Source organism: Phyllostomus discolor, chromosome 4 (assembly GCF_004126475.2).
Source record: "Phyllostomus discolor isolate MPI-MPIP mPhyDis1 chromosome 4, mPhyDis1.pri.v3, whole genome shotgun sequence".
NCBI lineage: Eukaryota > Metazoa > Chordata > Mammalia > Chiroptera > Phyllostomidae > Phyllostomus > Phyllostomus discolor.
Genome location: NC_040906.2, coordinates 35,437,086 through 35,456,450, shown reverse-complemented (window position 1 = coordinate 35,456,450; position 19,365 = coordinate 35,437,086). Strand labels below are relative to the sequence as shown.

General features: G+C 34.8%; 1 protein-coding gene across 1 annotated transcript in view; it reads right to left on the bottom strand.

The window, feature by feature from the left end:
- Positions 1 to 19,365, bottom strand: part of TMEFF2 (transmembrane protein with EGF like and two follistatin like domains 2) — a 231,660-nt gene that overhangs the window by 152,014 nt on the left and 60,281 nt on the right. The window lies entirely within an intron of this gene.

Below are 19,365 nucleotides of genomic sequence, written 5' to 3'. Positions count from 1 at the left end.
TCACGACAAATTTTTTACATACACTACAGAACTAACTACAGAACGTAACATAAACTACAGAAAAACATTAACTGTGCTCCTTTGGGTAGGTTAAAAATGTATCTTGGTATACCTGGAGTTAATCTTTGGTAATGCAGGTAAAAGTAGTTTGATTGTTGTGGATTTGTTTCTCATTGTTTCATACAATAAACATATGACTTGGCAATAAAACCAAAAGGTTATCTTAAGAAAGTCACCATTTCATGTTTCTTTGTGTCCTGAAATACTAACATGATTCAGCTTATATCATTTTCAAAAGAGTTCCTTGTTTTATTAATTTCTTGTTAATTTACTTAATAAAGAATAAATCATACCCTTTAAAAAGTGATCTCTTATAATCTACAGTTGAAAATGTGCACTCTATTTAATTCAAAATAATAATATTTTAAGTACTCCCCATCTGTGTGGTACTTTTTGGGGGGTGGGTGCTGTGGGAAACTTCAAGATAAAGGATATGTAGCCCCAGCTCACATGGAGCTGAGACAGAAGAAGGAATAAGACACATAATACTCAACTATAATTCCATACAAAATGTAAGAAGTATGTCAAAAGTGGTAAAAAGGCTAATAATAATAGAAAGGTGAAAATTATTTTCCATTCAGTGTCCAACAGATGTTTAATGGAGATGATAGCCTATGGCCTTGAAATTGGATTTGAAGAATGGGTTGGACTTCTACAGATGAAATCAAGGGGTTAGACATTTCCAGTGGGTGGGACTTACACACACATGCACAGAAAACACTTTGGAAAGAATAGAGCAGAGTAACTAGTAAGGTTTCTTCATGCACTGAGTATTTGATAAGCAGTAGTAAACTATAAGGCTGGAAAGGTAGTTGTAGCAAGATCCAAACTTCCTGGGAAAAAGAACAATTAAGGTGTTTGGACTTTTGTATTTATTTATTGGAAAGCTATCAAAAGCTTTTGAGTAGAGGAATGAGATTATCTGTGTTAAAGTATAAATTATACTAAACACTTAAGATCAACAATAAATACACTTAGGATTGAGGGACTGTTAATTCATATATAGGTTCATATACAGATCAACTGGAGGATATGTTTATTGATTTGAGAGAGAGAGACAGAGAGAAAAAGAAAGAGAAAGAGATGTGAGACAGAAACATCAATCGGTTGCCTCCCATTCGTGACTTAACCCAGGATCAAACCCTCAGCTGAGGTATGTGCCCTAACTGTGGATGGAGCCCTCAACCTTTTGGTGCATGGGATGGTGCTCCAACCAAATGAGCTGCCCAACCAGGGCCTGAATGTTGTTCTTTATTTCAACTAGAACACATAGGAAATTCTCTTTTCTCTTTTACTAGCAACTTTTAAAAAATGATTCTTAAATTTATTTAAATCAATGTTTTAAATCCTAACATAAATATGAATGTAAATACTTATGTTAGATACAATCGATTGTGGAAAATTCAAGCTATAATTAAGAAAAGGCAACTTTTCTAAAGCAGAAGTGCCCAATTTATGTGTGTGCATGTACATGCACATATATGCTGATAAAACAGTCTATCAAAACAAGGATCAAGATTTTTTGTGTACTTGGAAAATGTGCATTTCCCACAAAATATTGGTTCTATGTTTATAAAACAATGAAGTCTATTCATTTCCCAAATTCAACAATTCAAGGGACTTCTTATGTCAATATAAATGCATGTGCTGCAGTAATACTGCTAAGACTTAAGGTTTCTCTACTACAATGAAACTGAGTCAATGTATCAGCAGCGTGGCAGAGCCAAGGACACACAAGGCAACAAGGGAAATTAAGAGATCATCCTGTTCATCTTCCACTTGACTTATATCTTCCTCTCTAATTCCCCACAAAAGATAGAAACCATGTAACTTCTTTTTAAAAAAATTAAAACATAATTTCTGTTAAATAATGTTATTATGAATATCTGTTATACACTAAGTTCATTGTTTTTGTTTTTTTGAAATTGAGGAAAATAGAAGCAAATAGTTAGCCAGTCATCCAATATATGTGATAAATTATCTTATCTACTTCAGACAGGCCAACCTTTTAAACTGATTTTCCTAGCAGGCGATTAACTGCTCATTTCCACCAGTAGGTTACTACTAATCTAGCCAGAGAGCTCAAAAAGAGTAGTTTTGGTTATATAGAGCTTAAATACAACAGCAGAAAAAAAAAGGCTGAATCAGAGCAATATTTTGATTACAAAAATAATTTGAATTACATGTCATAGTCATATGGATTGTTAGTATTATCCACCTCTATTAAGGACAGACCTTTATTGAAAAATAGAGTAAATTTTTTTATGTAATATAAATGAACACTAGCATTCTCTAGACTAAAAGATTTTTTCAGAACATTGTGTTATGGCTTATAACTTTTATTCTTAAATTCTTTGGTAATCTTTGTTAACCCAATGCAATGAATTCTCAATGTCAACACTAAATTATTAAGCATTAAACTAAAATCATCCTTGAACATATATCATTGAAAAGAATTCTTGGACATTGTAGGTGGGAATGTATAACGGTATAGCTGCTGCCAAATATAGTTGGGCATTTCCTCAAAAAGTTAGTCAGAAGTATTACATGACCCGATGATTCCACTCTGGTGTAGTCTGGAAAAAACAGAAAGCAGGGACTCCAACAGATACTTTCTGCCAATGTTCATTGCAGCATTCTCCTCAGAAGTCAAAAGGTAGGAACAATTCTAGTGTTCATCAACCGATGAGTAACACAACGTGACATATATGTAGAGATGGAATATTATTCAGCTGCACAAAAGCAGGGAAGTTCGGACACATGCTGCAATGTGATGAGCCTTGGAAAACATTACACCGCAGGATGTAAGCCAGACACAAAAAGTTAGATACTATAGGGTTTCGGTTGTATGAAATACCTAGATTAGGTAAGTTCAGAGACAGAAGGTAGAGTTTACCAGTGGGAAATTATTATTAAAGGGCAGAGTTTCTGTTTAGTGTGAAGAAAAGGTTTTGGAAATAGGAGGTGGTGATGGTTGTACAATATTGTGAATGTAACAAACACCACTGACCAGTACACTTAATGTGAGGGTCCGCGTACTATATTCTTATCTGTGGACCCTAGATTGTGCTTTTCAAAAATCAATAGAGCCATATCAGTTGATTTACATACAATCTACTATGCAGGCTAAATTCTTAAAACCCTTTTCTGCTATATGTCACACTGCTGGTTGCCACTTGTGATTTATTTCCCATCTCTTTAAGGGATTTTTCTTTAGTACATTAATCCTCATGGCATTTATTTCTAAACACTTCCAGGGCATATTAAATTGCTAACCAATAATAAATGGTTGATTTTTGAGGATTGCTCGTAACTTAATGGACATTTTCTTAATAATATCTCTATTACAGAGGAAGAAGGGAAGAGGTAGATGGCTTCAAGGCAGACTCGGAGTGCCAGTGCCAGGCCCTGCTACCTGAGCCAGACTGCCTATGGTGGGAGGTCTCAGGCAGGGAAAGATGCCATCATGGCTTCTAGGTTTCTGGCTTGCAAAATAGAACTGACGTAGGAAACTCCAGAAAACCAGACTGTGATGTGTGCAATATGCACATGACACTATATGGGAAGATAATTAATTTGGCTTTGGACATATGAAGTTGTAGGTGCTTTAAAAGCATTTTTGTGTTTTATCCAATGACCATGTTGTAGTGTGGGCAGCTACATTTCCAAGTTCAAACCACAGAGAATTCTGTACTAGGGACATAAAAAGCTATTAGCATATACGTCACGTTAAACTCATAGGTATGGATGATATGACTTAAAGGAAAATATTAGAATTAAGAAACAGAGGTGAAAAGGAAAGAGAAAGAACAGAATCTGTGACTACTTATTGAGGAATGCTAATGCTTGAATGAGAAAGATGCACCAGCGAGAGAGACGTAGCAGTTGCTATCAGAGCTGTAACAAGAAATTAGGCCAGGTAAGTTATGGATACTGAAGAAAAGGGGGGTTTTCAAAAACTAAGAGATCAATAAACTCAACTTCTAAGCAGTCAAATTGAGAATTAAAAATTGTCCATTGGATTTCATGACTGAGATATCATTGGTAACTCTATAGAAGGCTGTTTATGTGGCAAGATGTGGTAGGAACCCAAAGAAAAAGGCAACAGGGACATATAGGGAGAAACTGAATTATCTGGTATCAGGGCAGCTTTCTCTCAGACAGAAGTTCTGGCAGAGGCAATTGTTCCTTTGATGAGCCTTCCCCTCACAGAGCCAGATGGCAGAAGCCATACCTGAGAGTCCATCAACATGACTCACATTGTTTTCCCCACCTTGGTGATTCTCTGAGGCCCTCCCCCACCCAAATTTCAGGCCCACCAAAACCGTTTCCAGTGAATGTTCCATATGAATTGTATAGTTTGGCTTATGTTTCAGATTTTTCTACAATCTCTCAAAGAAGCTGTATCTGGCCTCAGCATGCTTGTACCTCTTGCTAAGTAGCTCCAGCCCTGGCACTAGCAGCAGCTACCTTGGTTCACAGCTCAACCTCTCCTGGGCACCTTCAAGCCCAGGACTAGTAGCAGCCATCTACAGATCACTTTGTAGCTCATGCCAGGTGGCCCTGGGCGAAACAGAAGCAGCAGCTGACCTTGGCCCATACCTCTTGGGAGGCCCCAGAGCCAGTTCACTTGGTGGACAGCAACAGACAACATCAAAGCATCACCACCCAATCACTTTCACAAATCACACTCAAGGAGTAGACTCATCGGGCATCAGAGTCCTGCTGAAGTAAGGCCTGCCTTTGGGGTGGGGCCTTACCCAGCTGATTATCCATGGTGGTTTGAGGTTGGTGGTCATTGGTCACAACTATTCCTTAAAGCTGACTGGCCTGGGGGTTAATCCCTCCCATTGACATCTAATAGCAATCAAGGCTCAGTTACAACAGGAGGGAGTATATAGTCCACACCAAGGGTCCTCTGGAGTGCCCAGCTAGGGGTGATTGTGGAGGCTGTGCCATTGGACCCTATAAAACACCTACTACACTAGGCCACTCTACCAAGCCTTGGAGACATAGTGGATCTACAAAACATGTGGAAACAAACACAGAGAGGCTGTCAAAATGAGGAGACAAGCAAAACATGTCCAAATGAAAGAATAGAACAAAATTCCAGAAAAACAACTCAACAAAATGGAAGAATGCAATCTACTAGATGCAGAGTTCAAAACACTGATTATAAGGATGCTCAGTGGACTTAGTGAGAACCCCAACACATAAAAAAGGATGAGTCAGAAATGATGGTACTGGCTTTGATGAGGAATACAGTACAGGGAATCAACAGTGGAGTAGATGAAGCAGGTGATGAAGTTAAAGATTTGGAAGTGAAGGCAACAGAAAGCATTCAATCAGAAAAGCAAAAGGAAAAAAAGAATTCAAATGATAAGGATAGTAAAAGGAGCCTCTAGAACAACTTTAAGTATATCAACATTTGCATCCTGGGGGTGCCAGGAGAAGAGAAAGAGCCAGAAATCTGAAATCTTTTTGAAAAAATAATGAAAGAAAACTTCCCTAATTTGGTGAAGGAAATAGACATGCAAACCTAGGAAGCACAGAGAATCCCAAACAAGATGAACCCAACAGAAACTTTGCAGGACAGAAGGGACTAGCAAGAAATATTCAAAGTGATAAAAAGCACAGACCTACGACAGAAACTATCATTTAAACTGGAAGGACAGAAAAAGGGCTGCTCAGAAAAGAAAAGGCTAAAAAAGTTCATCACCACCAAACCAGTATTACATGAAATGTTAAAGGGACTTTAAGAAGAAGAAGAAAAAGAGCAAAAATATGAACAAATAAATGTTAATAAATACAGATCTATCAATAATTTAATCTAAAAGTAAAATAAATGGATAAGCAGAATAGAAAGAGACTCATAGATAAAGAGAAAATTTTGAAAGTTGTCAGATGGCAGGGTGCTTGAGGGGTAAGTGAAAAAAAGTGAAAAGATTAAGAAGTACAAATTGGTTGTTACAAAATAGTCATGGAGATGTAAAATGCAGCATAGGGAATATAGTCAATATTTTAATAACTATGTATGGTGTCAGGTAGGTACAAGATTTATCTGGGTGGTCACTTAGTAAGTTATACAATACCTAATCACTTGGGTGTACACCTAAAACTACTATAATAATGTATGTCAATTGTAATTAAAAAATAAAAATGATTTAAAAAAGAAAAATAAATAAAAACCATTTAATCTCTGAAAATATAATACACTTATAAATATAATACTAGCTCTAAAATAGTGATTTTAATATATGCCTTTGCTTAAATGTAGGTGATGTTAATAGTAGCTAGGAGTTGCTGAGTAGTAGTTAGTATACACTCCAGGCACTTCACTTCATTGTTCCACAACTTCCTCACGAGGTACATGTAATTATTATCTCCATTTCATCTCCATTACACTACAGCAATTGAAGTTTGGAGATGGGCACAGCACCGACAAGCAGTAGCGCAGGAATGTGAACTTTGATCTGTCCAAGCAACTTCAAAGCTTGGGTCTTAATCTCTCTACAACTGAAAGTAATACAGGGTTTCTACTTAGACTTACTTTTCTCCCTGAAAACAATATTGAATCAAGGCTGAAAACTGTGTGTGTGTGTGTGTGTGTGTGTGTGTGAGAGAGAGAGAGAGAGAGAGAGAGAAAGAGAGAGAGAGAGAGAGAGACCTTAACCAGTACTAAGTTTGGTATATTCTTCATTTAAAAAAAATCTCCGAAACTAATATCAAACAAATAGCTTAGAATTTGGAGAACATGAATATAGTCCTAATTCACAAGAGTTATATTGCTATGTGAAAATGAAATTCATGTAATACTACCTGTTTTTGTAGAAGTTAATTGTACTTTGTCAGTATCATATTTAATCTTGAATCTTAAAAATATATTTGAAATAAATAAAAAAAATAAAAATATAATGATATACATTAGCTAATTTAATAAGCATAGTTAATATAGTAAATTGCAAGACTTGCCTAATGGAATTCTGAATGCTATTCAGTGAGCAAAATGAAGATAAATGAATCAATAAATTTAATGAATACACGGGTGGGACAAAAGTAGGCTTACAGTTGTGAGTATGCAAAACACAATTTATTATTATATTATTATTTATTAATTATTGTATTTTATCCATAAGAACAACTAGAAACCAACTTTTGTTGCACCCTGTACAGCACAGTTACTACATTTTACTAATAGAATATTATATGTTGATATTAGTCATTGGTTACAACCATAAAGAAAATAATTTTATACTTTTGGTTGTTGATATTAACAATCTGCATAGACTGACAAAATAGCTAAGTGATTTTATTAAAAATGTGACTAATTACATCCAATAAAGGTATTACCTGGGAGATGGACTGGATCTGTGAGGCTGATTTCTTAGAAATCTTTCAATATAGATTAAATCTATTCCTAGTACCATGATGTAAGAAATGAAGGAATTAATTCTCACTTGATCGAGCCTCTTAAACATGCTAAATCTCAGTGTAGCATATTACTTATAATTGCTGATAAAAACTTGTAAGCCTTTTAAGCAAGAGGTCAAATGTCTATGCCTCAATAATAATTCAAATGATAATATTTTATTTCTATAGTTATTTAAACTTTATTTCCAAGACCTATGATGGTAAGTAAACTTAAAATTATTTAATATCAAATTGGTGTATACTTTCATAAACATGCCAAAAGAAAATTTAAATTTCTGGTGATAGGTTAACTACTAAGCAGAAGTGAAAATTCTTGAAATGAAGGAATATGGAATTAATTTAAAGAAAGCCAGTGATATAAACAGTATTAAAAAGGGAAAAATAATACATTAAAGTGTTTAAGTAAATGTAAGTTTCTTAATTTCTATTGTCAAAATATGGAATTGGAATAAAATTAATCTATTTGAGAATAGTTTGTTTTTATTCTTTGTGATCAACACCTTAAAAATTTTGAACATTTTCAGCCTCAACTTTGTCAACTTAAAGATGTTCTCATCAAAATGGAAGGTTTTGTACCAAGAATTTTAGAATAAAGATCCTGTCATAACAGATGTACGTGCCAAAGGATGCCTTCTATTCTCTTCAAAGGATGTCCTAGAGTGACTGCCAGTTTTTGAACACGTCCTTTGATGACTGTTTCTAGCAGGCCACAGCTTTGTAGCCACAACTTTGGGAAAGACATAACTACTCCACTATAATAGGTCTAAGAGAATTGATGTTTCAACACAGAAAATTGCTTTGTCTTTAAGAAATATATGCAAGTCAAAGGAAAACAGAACACCTTTCCTCTTTCTGCAATTCTGTAGAGCCCTCACCACGTGTTCAGAAATGCCTCTGTGTGACGAGCCGCGCCTGGTGAACAGTGAAGAGATACTTGCTGAGTAGCTGGTCTCAGGAACTAAGAGCTTATTTGGCTCAACTAAAGGTGAAGGCTCTTTTCAGCTTTTAAAAACTTACAATAATTTACTGCTTAAAAGAGATAAATTCCAGGAAAAGTAGGTTTCTTTATACAGTAGATTTAAAATGTTTACAAAGTAAATCTGATCTAGACCTGAGTTGTTCAGATGTAATTCTTTATTTCCATTTTTTGCTTCACCTACAGTTTTTATAACCCTTAGTCTTGATGAAAATTATTAGAAAATAATTAAAATATATATTTAAAAATATACAGATTTTTATTTTATGTATTTTGACAAGATTATTTAGGAAATATATAAACATGCTCTATGACAATAAATTTTCTAAACTGGTGAAAATGTCTACACTTTATGCCCTGATTTATAAAATAGGCTACCTGTTTTCTGAATGTTTAATCTCTGTGTCTGGTTGTAGAGCAGAGGTCAGCAAACTTTTTCTGTATCGTGCCAGACTAAATGTTTTGGGATCTTGCCCCAAGAGGCAGAATCAAAGACAATGTGTAGGTACTTACATGACAAGAGACTATCTACATTTCTATAATTATTTTATTGATGAAATTGAAAACAATAAAAATTGAATACAGTTTTGTGTAATACAGATCTACTAGTGGAAAAATGTAATTCTTTTTTTGGGAGGGGATAATATTTGTCTAACTGAGGCCCAAAGTTAATGTTTTCTATCACCAAAATTAATTGCAAATATTCTGCTACAATATTGTTTTATATATTACTTCTTTGAATATGTCTTTTCATCAAGGTAGGTAATGCCAAATACTGATATGAATGCATGAGCACATGATTTTAATTGAGTATATTTATTGCTTAAAAGTAATTTCTAATTCTACTTAATCATTTTGATATTTCTGTTTAGCTTGTCTTTAAATTGTAGATTAATGACTTCCAATTGAAGGTTAGGTGGAAACTCTTCAAATGCACAGTGAATGAATTTTGAAGTATGCAAATTTCCTTTGCACTCGCATGAAGGCCTGAAAAGTGCTGTGGGACTGTAGTTTGGACTCAGAAGAATATATCTTTTGCAGATTTGTGTGAGAATGCAGACCTTATTTCCTGCTTTGACTTTATAAGGGGTGCCTAAAGCAGCTTGACATTACATGTGATTCAAACATCAGTTGTTCTCAGAATTACAGTAGAGTAATTTCATATATGGATGCTGTTTACCTTTTTATTAAACAATGTTAGTAACTTTGTAGTAAAGGCTAATTTCTAAGGCCAACTTGGCTGAAATCACAGTGCTGAGGGATCAGCTTAACCCTGGTGTTGTAGCTTTTGGATCCCTATTCTAAGGGACACCAAAGACAATTGTTTAAATTGTCCCACAGTAACATTTATTGTTTTTATTTTCCTTGAGAAGATGTGGAGAGGCCTTATAGTGTCCATTCATTCACTCATGGCTTTCTTGAGGAAGAATTTCTCAAGATCCTACATGTTATTTAAATTCTACTAAGTATCAGAGAACTAACCACAGTCTAGTGAAGGAAAAATCTAGTCAACAGGTAATTCCAACATAATATAGTAAGTTCTAAAAATAAATATGTGAATGTGCTATAGGAACAAAGATGATAAAAACAGCTAACTGTGATTTATCAAATGCCATAATTTGAAAAGAAATGCCAGATAAGAAGATACTTGGTCTTGATCATAAAGCACCTGTAGTAGTTTCTTAGGTCAAGATCTCAGAAAAGAAAATTCTGGATAAAGAGGTCACTTTGTATACACAGGGCTGGAGGCATGGAAAGCTTGTCCTGTGTCTAGAGAATGAGAGTCAATGAAAGCAAAGGTGGGAGGAGCATGAGAAGGAGGGCTGGAGATAAATGATAGGGTAGAATGAGGTGGCCTTTGGAACCAGGGCTTTACAAGATTTGATGTGCAAACAGATTACCTGGACAATCTCTTGGGCAACATGCAACTTCCTTACGATTGAGCTGGTAGGGACTCCATTCTGCATCACTACCAAGATTGGTGGTGCTGCTGTTGGGTGGAAGACCACGCATGAATAGCAGCATGCTCCCCATCTCTAAGGGTTTTAGCCCTCTTCCTTCTTCTGGCAGTCAATTCAATATTATTAACATTTCAAGCAGAGAAGTAACACAATCTAATTTTGGACTTTCAAAGATAAAGCTGTAGGTATGAGGAGTACAGACTCCATATAAAAAAGAATGAGGATAGGGGGCAGCTGTTGAGAGGAACTTGTTCAGGAGAGAAATGCTGAGAACCTACAATCAGCAGTGATAATGATGATAAAAGCATTCAACAGGTAAATATGCAAATTGTGTGGAAATGCTGGGTAAGGAGAGGGAAGTGGCAACAGCTCTCTTCTCTACAAAATATGCACCAGGCAGCCATAATAAAATCTGGCCCCATTCCATGCACACCCCTGTATTCTTCAGTGAAAAAGCAAAAACAGAATTTGATTTCCTTAGTGCTAAAAAAAGGACTTAGTAACACGACTCATTCCAACAGGAAATATACAAGAGAAATATTTTGGTGTATAATAGCTAACCTCCATGCTGCAAAAACTGATGTCAGAGGAATTTAGACTCTGCCAATGTAGGAGCTTTATTTTAAGGTTCCAGGAAAAAAGTCAGATGGTAAGTTCTGTGTATTTTCTTAAGAATGGGGTAGTCATTTCTCCTTTTTGAGTGGCTTAAGCCTGCCAAAGACTGATTTTTATGGTCTTTTTAAATCCAGTTCATGGTGCTGCAATGTAGGGCTTTAGTAGTGCTCAATAGGCAATGAAATCAACTGTATTTATGAAATTAACTGTGTGCATCTGTAATGTATGGCTTCTGTAGTGCTCAATAGGCAATGAAATCAACTGTATTTATGAAATTAACTACATGCAGCTGCTTGGTCCAAAGACTAATTTAGATAACCTTCACAGAATGAATATACATATAAACACTGCATTGGAATGAAACTATACTTTAATTTCTATGCCTTTTAAAAGAATACTATCAGATAGCAATAGGTTGATAAAACTTCATACTTGTCTTATTCAATGTGATTCAAGCATTTATAAATACAGGAAAAACATAGCAGAATGGTGAAAATGTAAAATGAAGGCATAACAATCAGACTGGAATCTAGAGATGAAATTAAGTAATGTACTGTATATTATTTTAAGATGCATATGCAATAACAAGGTACACAAATTGGACTCTGAGTTTTATAGCGGCCATGTATCAGATAAAGCTATTCATCTATTATTCCATGTGAATGTTGAAACAACTTCTCTTTTATACCAAATGGGAGAAAAATGAGTAAGCCACCACATAGCTGCACTGTAAAATTATATTACGTTTCAACCTTTGGCAAGTTACTTGTAGCTCATTCTTGACGTGCTATGGCTGGTGTCTTGTAGCTCCTCTGAAGATTTGTTCTTTAGTGTATTTACTAAGGTGATATTTGTGACATCTGGCAGCATCTAAATTTCACATTTATTTATCTTGTGCTGAACTTCTGATGTGATGTGTTAATTTGATTTTTTCCTATTTGTTTTGATAAACTTCCAGTGTTTTTCCAGAGTCAAAAATTGAGGCAGTTTCTCAGGGTTTAAAAAAATTAAAATTGAGTGAATCATGGGATATCAACAACACTTATTAAATCTCTGAAGTTTAGTGCACAGAGTTGGTTTTTTTAGTGCAGTCTGTAATGAAAGGCAAAGATTACATAGTGAAGCCGCATGATCAGTATATGGAGCACAACTGGGAAATGTATTATACCTGCTATTAGAAAATAATAGTTTAAAATTGACCTTGCTACCTCGGTACTGATTTTCTACTACACCACTACAAGGGAATCCTTAATATAAGGTTTCAACATCTGTATCAATTGCTATTCTCAACTAAAACTTATTCTCTTAAAATCAATATTCCTGTTTATAAACTAGTTCTCCTAGTTATTACAAAACATGATGATGTTTTGAACAAGCTAATGGTCAAAAGAATGTTAATCGATTTTCCTACTTGGAAACAAATTGTGCAGATAGCTGCCTTTTATTCCATACCAAGTTGGTTCATTTGTAGACTGATTTAATTTTGATTCAGAAGGATGATGAGAAATAAGAAAATGTTTGAATTTTCAAGTCATTCCTTTCTGTTGTGACATTTTGTTCTTTTATTCCATCATCTCCATTAGTTTGCCAACTGGCACTGACAGGGGTGTAAAACTACTGCAAATTGTTACTTCAGCGGTACTCTGCCTGCCAACAACACATCAGCCGCTCCTCTAAATGCACCTTCCACTCTTTCCTAGCTGAAGCACTCTGAGCCTACACTGCCGCTGGGTTATAAATCTCACCAGCAGCATTTGAATTTAATCACCTGACTTCCACCACTGGAAGATAAACATGCGTGGATGCAATCACCATGAAAATGAATGTCTAGCCTGCAAATTGGAGGGGTGTGGGGTACAGGACCATAAGGGCGAACACCACACTCTTTTCTTTTTATGGCTTCATTGGAACTGATTTATCCATCTTTCTCTCATCTCCCCTGTCTCAGCAGTTATAAACTGCATCACCTTTCCTTAACCCAAGAATGCAGTCAAGCTTTTCCCTACTGGAGACCTTCTGATGGGGCTCTGTGGGTCATCCGACAGAGGGCCGGCTGAAGTGATGAACGCCACACTTTCTTCTGTGGGTCTAGATGCGTTGCACCTTCTCTGGGTCAAATTAAGACTTTTGAGAATAATTTCTGGATCCCCTACACAGTTGTGAAACTGTCAGGATCTTTCGGATGGGTAAGATCAGCAAGTATTTCAGATTTGTTCAGCCAACCACAGAGAAGCAGAGTGAACACATACAAATTTTCAGATGACACAGATAATCAGTTAGAAAATGGGTTTCTTGGCTGATGCCTGGCAAATGGAATTTAAACATGTAAGGACAGAAGAGTCATATTGATCCTAAAACTAAGAAGAAACACAGATATATTCTTCCAGTATGTCAAACTTTGTTACGAGTCATGGGCACCTTCTTATTTCTCATTATCCGCCCTCATTGTCCAACAAGCACAACCATTTGAAAAACTAGATATTAACCACTCTAGACCTGTTTTGCTTCTTGCAAATAGCACTGTTTTTATTTTTATTAATATTTCTTACTTATATGTCATGAATTAACTCTTCTCATTGGCTAGGATATTGGAATTATATCCTCTGAAAAGCTGTTGTAACTAACTTCTCATAAAACAGACATTAATTAACTGGGAAAGCATATGATGAAGGACCCATTATCCTTCCTTATCACAAACACTACCACTTGAATGAAATTGTATAGCACAGAACTATTCTTTTTTTAAAGTTTTCTCATTTGGAAGGATAAACGTTTATAAATCAATGTCTTGAAGGTTTGAAAAATTTCCCTCCTTATTTTCAGTCTAACTGAATGTTATTTTAAACTAAAAGTCAGATTAAAATACAGGTGGTAGAGAGGAGATAGGCAACTAAGTAAAATATATAAAAACATTCTCAAGCTAATATATAACAAGGAAAATACATCTATGAATTAAAAAAATATATTCTCCACAGCTGTAATAGAAAAATATAGTTCATAATTTTGGAAACAATTACTATAGAAACATAAATGTTTTTATATTGTAATCTATTTTATATTGTATCAAGTTGCTAACAGACACCTTCTTAGGGGACTAATTTTTAAAGTCGCCAAGAATACCCTTAAATTTAAAGTATGCTAACAATTTCATTTCAGTTCAGAGAAAAACAGAAATATTTATAGAAAGTTAATTTAATTACAGTTTTGTTTTAAAAAATACCAATAAACATGGGCATATCTACCAAAATCCAGATGGAAATGGAAAAAATTCAGTCCAATATTCAGATATCTGAAAAAGAAGCAATACTCTCCCTCCCTCCAAACAAAGAAAGGTAAAGTTATTTGTAAACATTTTTCTGAAAGAATCTTTATGCTCATTCCTTACATCTAGTTGAATATTAGTTTATACATAAAATAAGTCCTTAATGCGTTGTGCTAATTAATTAGGTGATGGGAAAAAAGTAGAATCTGAATAACTTAACCATTCCTTTCTATGGAAATGTTCCCAATTGTGAATACATTTGCCAAGTCTATATGACAGATTGGGTAACAAAAAGTCCTATAAATTATTCAGGTATCTCAAACACATTCACTTACTGGTGTGAAAATACTGTCTGATATATTTCAGGAAAAAAGCACCAGGATTTGTACGAGAACAATAAAAGGTGGTGGCTAAAACTGCCAGGGCCAGACTGAAAGCTGCACAGTTTGGGTTTCATAGCACAGCTAGATGTACTCTAGATAATGCCATGCTAATTATTCTTGAGATAAAGGAAAAGACACAGTCGCTAGTAGTATGAAGAGAAAATAGCTCATACTCACTAAATGACTTGGTATTTTATACTCAGGACCTTGGTGCCTTCTCATTGTCACAGTAGGACACAGGCTGAGAGAGGCTTGGTAACTTCTCCACAGCCCTGAAACCCAGCTTGAGTAGACTCCTGTCTTCTTACCTCCTGACTTCAAAGAAACACTTGCTTTGGTTGCTTTAAAAGAATGCCCCTTTATTCCACATTAGGCAATTCATTCATTCATTTTCCTATTGTACCTATTTCTTTATTTATATAAATTTAGGGATAATTCTTGTTTTGGGTTTTTGAATTTTGTTGTTTTACTAAATAACTTAGCACCACTGTATTTAGTTACATGTTGAATAGCGAAGCATTCTCACTCTGACAGCTGGAATGCTAAGCCCATGAAAGATTATCAGCGCCACAGGACTTCCCTCCACCAAGCTTCTGACAGCTCCTCCCTCCGTGTCTCTGGAGAATCAGGTGCACTGATGGCACCTGGACAGCATTGGACCATTTGCAAATGATCCTCTAACAGCAATGAGAGAGAAAACGTTACCAGACCTAGTCATTCACCAAGGTATAATTTTGTAAATGCTTATAGAAAGCCACATATTGACTAACAGTACAGCACATTATAGAGGGTTCATTAAATGTCACAAACTACCTAATTCACAGCTATTATCTGTGTGAATTCTCAATATTGTTAGAATATTTTTCCTTCTGTCTGTAAGTGTTGCCCCTCCACCTTCTCTCCTATCCCTTTCTTTCCTAAATCCAAAATGTAAAAATTATGCATCTAGGGAACATTTGGGAAGACAACAATGCAGTTTTTTGTTTGTTCAAACTAGATTAGAAGTCCCTGTATTTATTTTGGAGAAGCCAATGACTTGCTGGCATGGAACGACTATTTGGGGCAAATGTTGAAACACTGTGCTAAGGCAAGATAAGAGCAGAGTTGACTGTGTCTAAAGTCAAAAATGGAGCAACACTAAAATTTTGTAATTTTCATTACCTTTACATGAATCAAAAAGCCAAATCTTTAAATTTAAGTCCTAAATAGACCAATTCAAGGTATTTGGGGCATTTTTAGTAACAATCTCTTTATATTTGTATGTTATTCTTCCTCCTAATAGTGAGCCTGAGCTTAACAAAAATCCTAAAAACTACAACAAAAGACCCAACAGAACTTACACTTTAACAATGATGCCATGTGTACATACTCTAAGGCTACCTACTAATTTAAAGTTTTGAGACACATAGGTCTGGGCTGTTTTGTAGTATTTCTCAGCGCAAAGTTACATGATTCTACAGTGAGGAATAGTGGAATGGTGACGTGATTTGCATTTCCAAACTGGACCTGGCACTGCGACCTTAAATTTCAGATCATTGCGACTTTCAGTCTTTTATATAAGTTTAGCCTTTCACGTTAATTAAAGTCCCAATAAACTGCATCTGTCGCAGATGATTTCTGTAATTTGCCAATTTATATAAGCCTATTTTCAAAAAGCTAAAAATACTATTTTTATTCAATGTCTATACATATATTTTTCATTTTTCTAAACCACTCAATTTAAGAAATACTTAAGAACTAACATATGAAGTAGCAACCAGCATTAGCATGATTTAATATTCTTCGTTTTAATTTAGATTACTAAAAAATATTCTAATAAATCACTTTAATTTTCAAATTTACTTTTAATATCACCTATTACCATAAACATGCCCAAATTGTTTTTTATTTATAAATTTGTGTTCAATCAGATAATATTCTGATAAGAGAAAGGATATACCAAAAATACTTGAATTTGTAGATAGAAAATTAACTTAACTTCTAAACAAGTTAACTGTTGCTGCCTTATCTCAGGGATAAAGTAAACAAACAGCATATATTTTAATTCTGTGCAACTCACTTTTAATAAAACAGAAAGTGCTGGGTAGTCAGCATTAGTAAGGCTGCAAGATTTTGAATATGCCAGAAGCTTATCAGGTATAACATGCTAATTTTTTTTCTAATAGTGTAATGAAGTCTGAAGCTTTCAGAGAGATGCAACTCTGATAATAGGCCTATTTAAAACATTAAGAAAACCTTGATTATGGGTTGCTCAGCAGCTTCCAGATGCTAAAGGAGAAAGCAATTTTGTCATAGGAGGCTGTTGCTCACAGAAAACGCATTTCTATTCCAAGGCTGCAGTAGCACATTTGGACTTCTCCCCGGAGGTAGCGGAACTCTCCAGCGTGCATCAGATGATGCATGCTGGGTTATTTGTGAATCTGAATCTGATATGTATTGCCATAATATATGTTTCAATAGCCACAGATTTCCTCTGGGACATTCCTGGGTGCCCCATATGTGTGTATCGAGCACAGAGTAATCTTAACCTGTTCTGGCCTGGGGCTCCTAAATTAGGTATTTTAGCTCTGGTGCCAGTTTATATTGCTATGTACCTGTGGGCTGAGGCTGAATAAACCACAAGGACTCCTGGGATCCTCATGCAGGCCTTAAAATTGGCACCTTGATAGTTCCCTAATAGTACATTCTAGATTGATTGTTTGTTGTGTGTTTTTTTTAATACCAATTCTCTTACTATGGTACCTCTAGTCATGAAAATATAGCCCAGTGGATAATTTGTAAGAGAAGAAAATGAAATATCCTGATACTTTTTACCAGAATATTAAAAAATATGGAAAGAAATAATATTATCCTAAGATAATAGTAGTATCCTTTTGGCCATGCAGGAGGTGGTTCTTGGGTTATTCAAGGAAAAAGGACACTTTTAGAAGAAAATATTTTAATATTTTAGCTCTTGTCACTTTGGAAAATCCCCCATGAAGACCTTCACACTGAAGACCTCACATTTGTTCTTACATTTCAGTTTTAAAAGGCATCATGGTTTCAAAATTGCTAAAATATGAAAATGTTGTAGCATAGAATTAAGGAAATGTGATATTTATAATTAAGACTTTGTCTAAAGCCCTGACTGGTGTAGTTCAGTGGGTTGGGCATCATCCTGCAGACTGAAAGTTCATTGGTTCAATTCCTGGTCAAGGCACAAGCTTGGGTTGCGGGCCTGGTGCCCAGTTGGGGGCATGAGAGAGGCAACCAATGGATATTTCTCTTGCACAGCCATGTTTATCTCCCTCTCTTTCTTCCTCCCTTCCCCTGTCTAAAAAATAAATAAAAATATCTCAAAAAAATAATTTTATCTATATTGTTCCAGAATTGCTCAGCCTGAGGACTTGACCTTAATGTGCTCATTTGTGGGAATGTAGATCTTTTTAATATGCTTGTATGCTTGTAGGGATAGCGGGAAAGACTGTATAATCTATGTTATGCACAAATTAAAGTAGACTTTTAATTTTAGTTGTGCAATTATTTACCATACCCATAGTCATTCATTTTTTTAGGAGAAAGATCTCCTTTATTTATATTTGTTTTTATAGCTCTTAAAAAAACTACACTAACATTAAAATATTACATCTGATGTTAACAGAGGTCACTTGGAAACTGCATGGTTTTCTCTAAATGTGCAACAGATACAAAATATTTATAGGTGACTTAGATTGTATTGCATTGTGATATGTAATCTTAAAAAGCGATACTTATTTCATTCATTAATACTAATTTTTAAATATTTTACTTATTTATTTTTAGACAGAGGAAAAGGAAGGGAGAGATATAGGGAGAGAAATATCAATGTGTGGTTGCCTTTCACGTGCCCTCTACTAGGGGCCTGTTCTGCAACCCAGGCTTGCATCAAATGGCTGGGAATTAAATTGGTGAACCTTTGGTTCACAGGCTGGCACTCAATCCACTGAGCCACACCAGCCAGGGCCATTAATACTATTATTATGACCACTTTTTATTAGTATTTCATTGTATATATTAACAATTTTAATTTGTCTAGGAAAAGAGAAAAATTTATATTAAATAATTTAAATTCAATAAATATAAAAACATAACCTCAAAAATTTCTCTGAATTTCATGTGATACCACTCTTTCCTGAATTTTTTTAAAAAATTTAATTTTAAAACAATGCAACCTCCACAATTTTAAGTTTAATCTTTTAAAGAGTTTTCTCATATTTTAAGAAGAGCATTTTTTAAATTTTTTCAAAATAAATAGGACTCTACTAATTAAACTCAGTGTTTCATGACCTATTAAGTCAGTAGTTATAATCCATCTTTAATTGGATTAGCTATAATTACAATTAAATGGCTCTCGGAATCATAAAAGGTTAAATACAAGTAATTTTCCATTTAAGGATTTAAATATGAGTTGATCACGGTAAGAAAGGAAAAATACTTCATTCTAAAGTTAATTGCTAAGCCTTTTTGACTACTTTCATGAAGTTGGCTTTCTTATCGCTTGTTTTTTTTTATTCATAAGACTTCTCAACTCTACCATATAGTATCCAAATGTATGCTACCTTTTTAAAATATTTTTTTATAATTTATAAGTTTTATAATATGACTACCACCTGTATGCAAGTGTGGAATAAAATAATTTTCTTATATTCAACAGCTTAC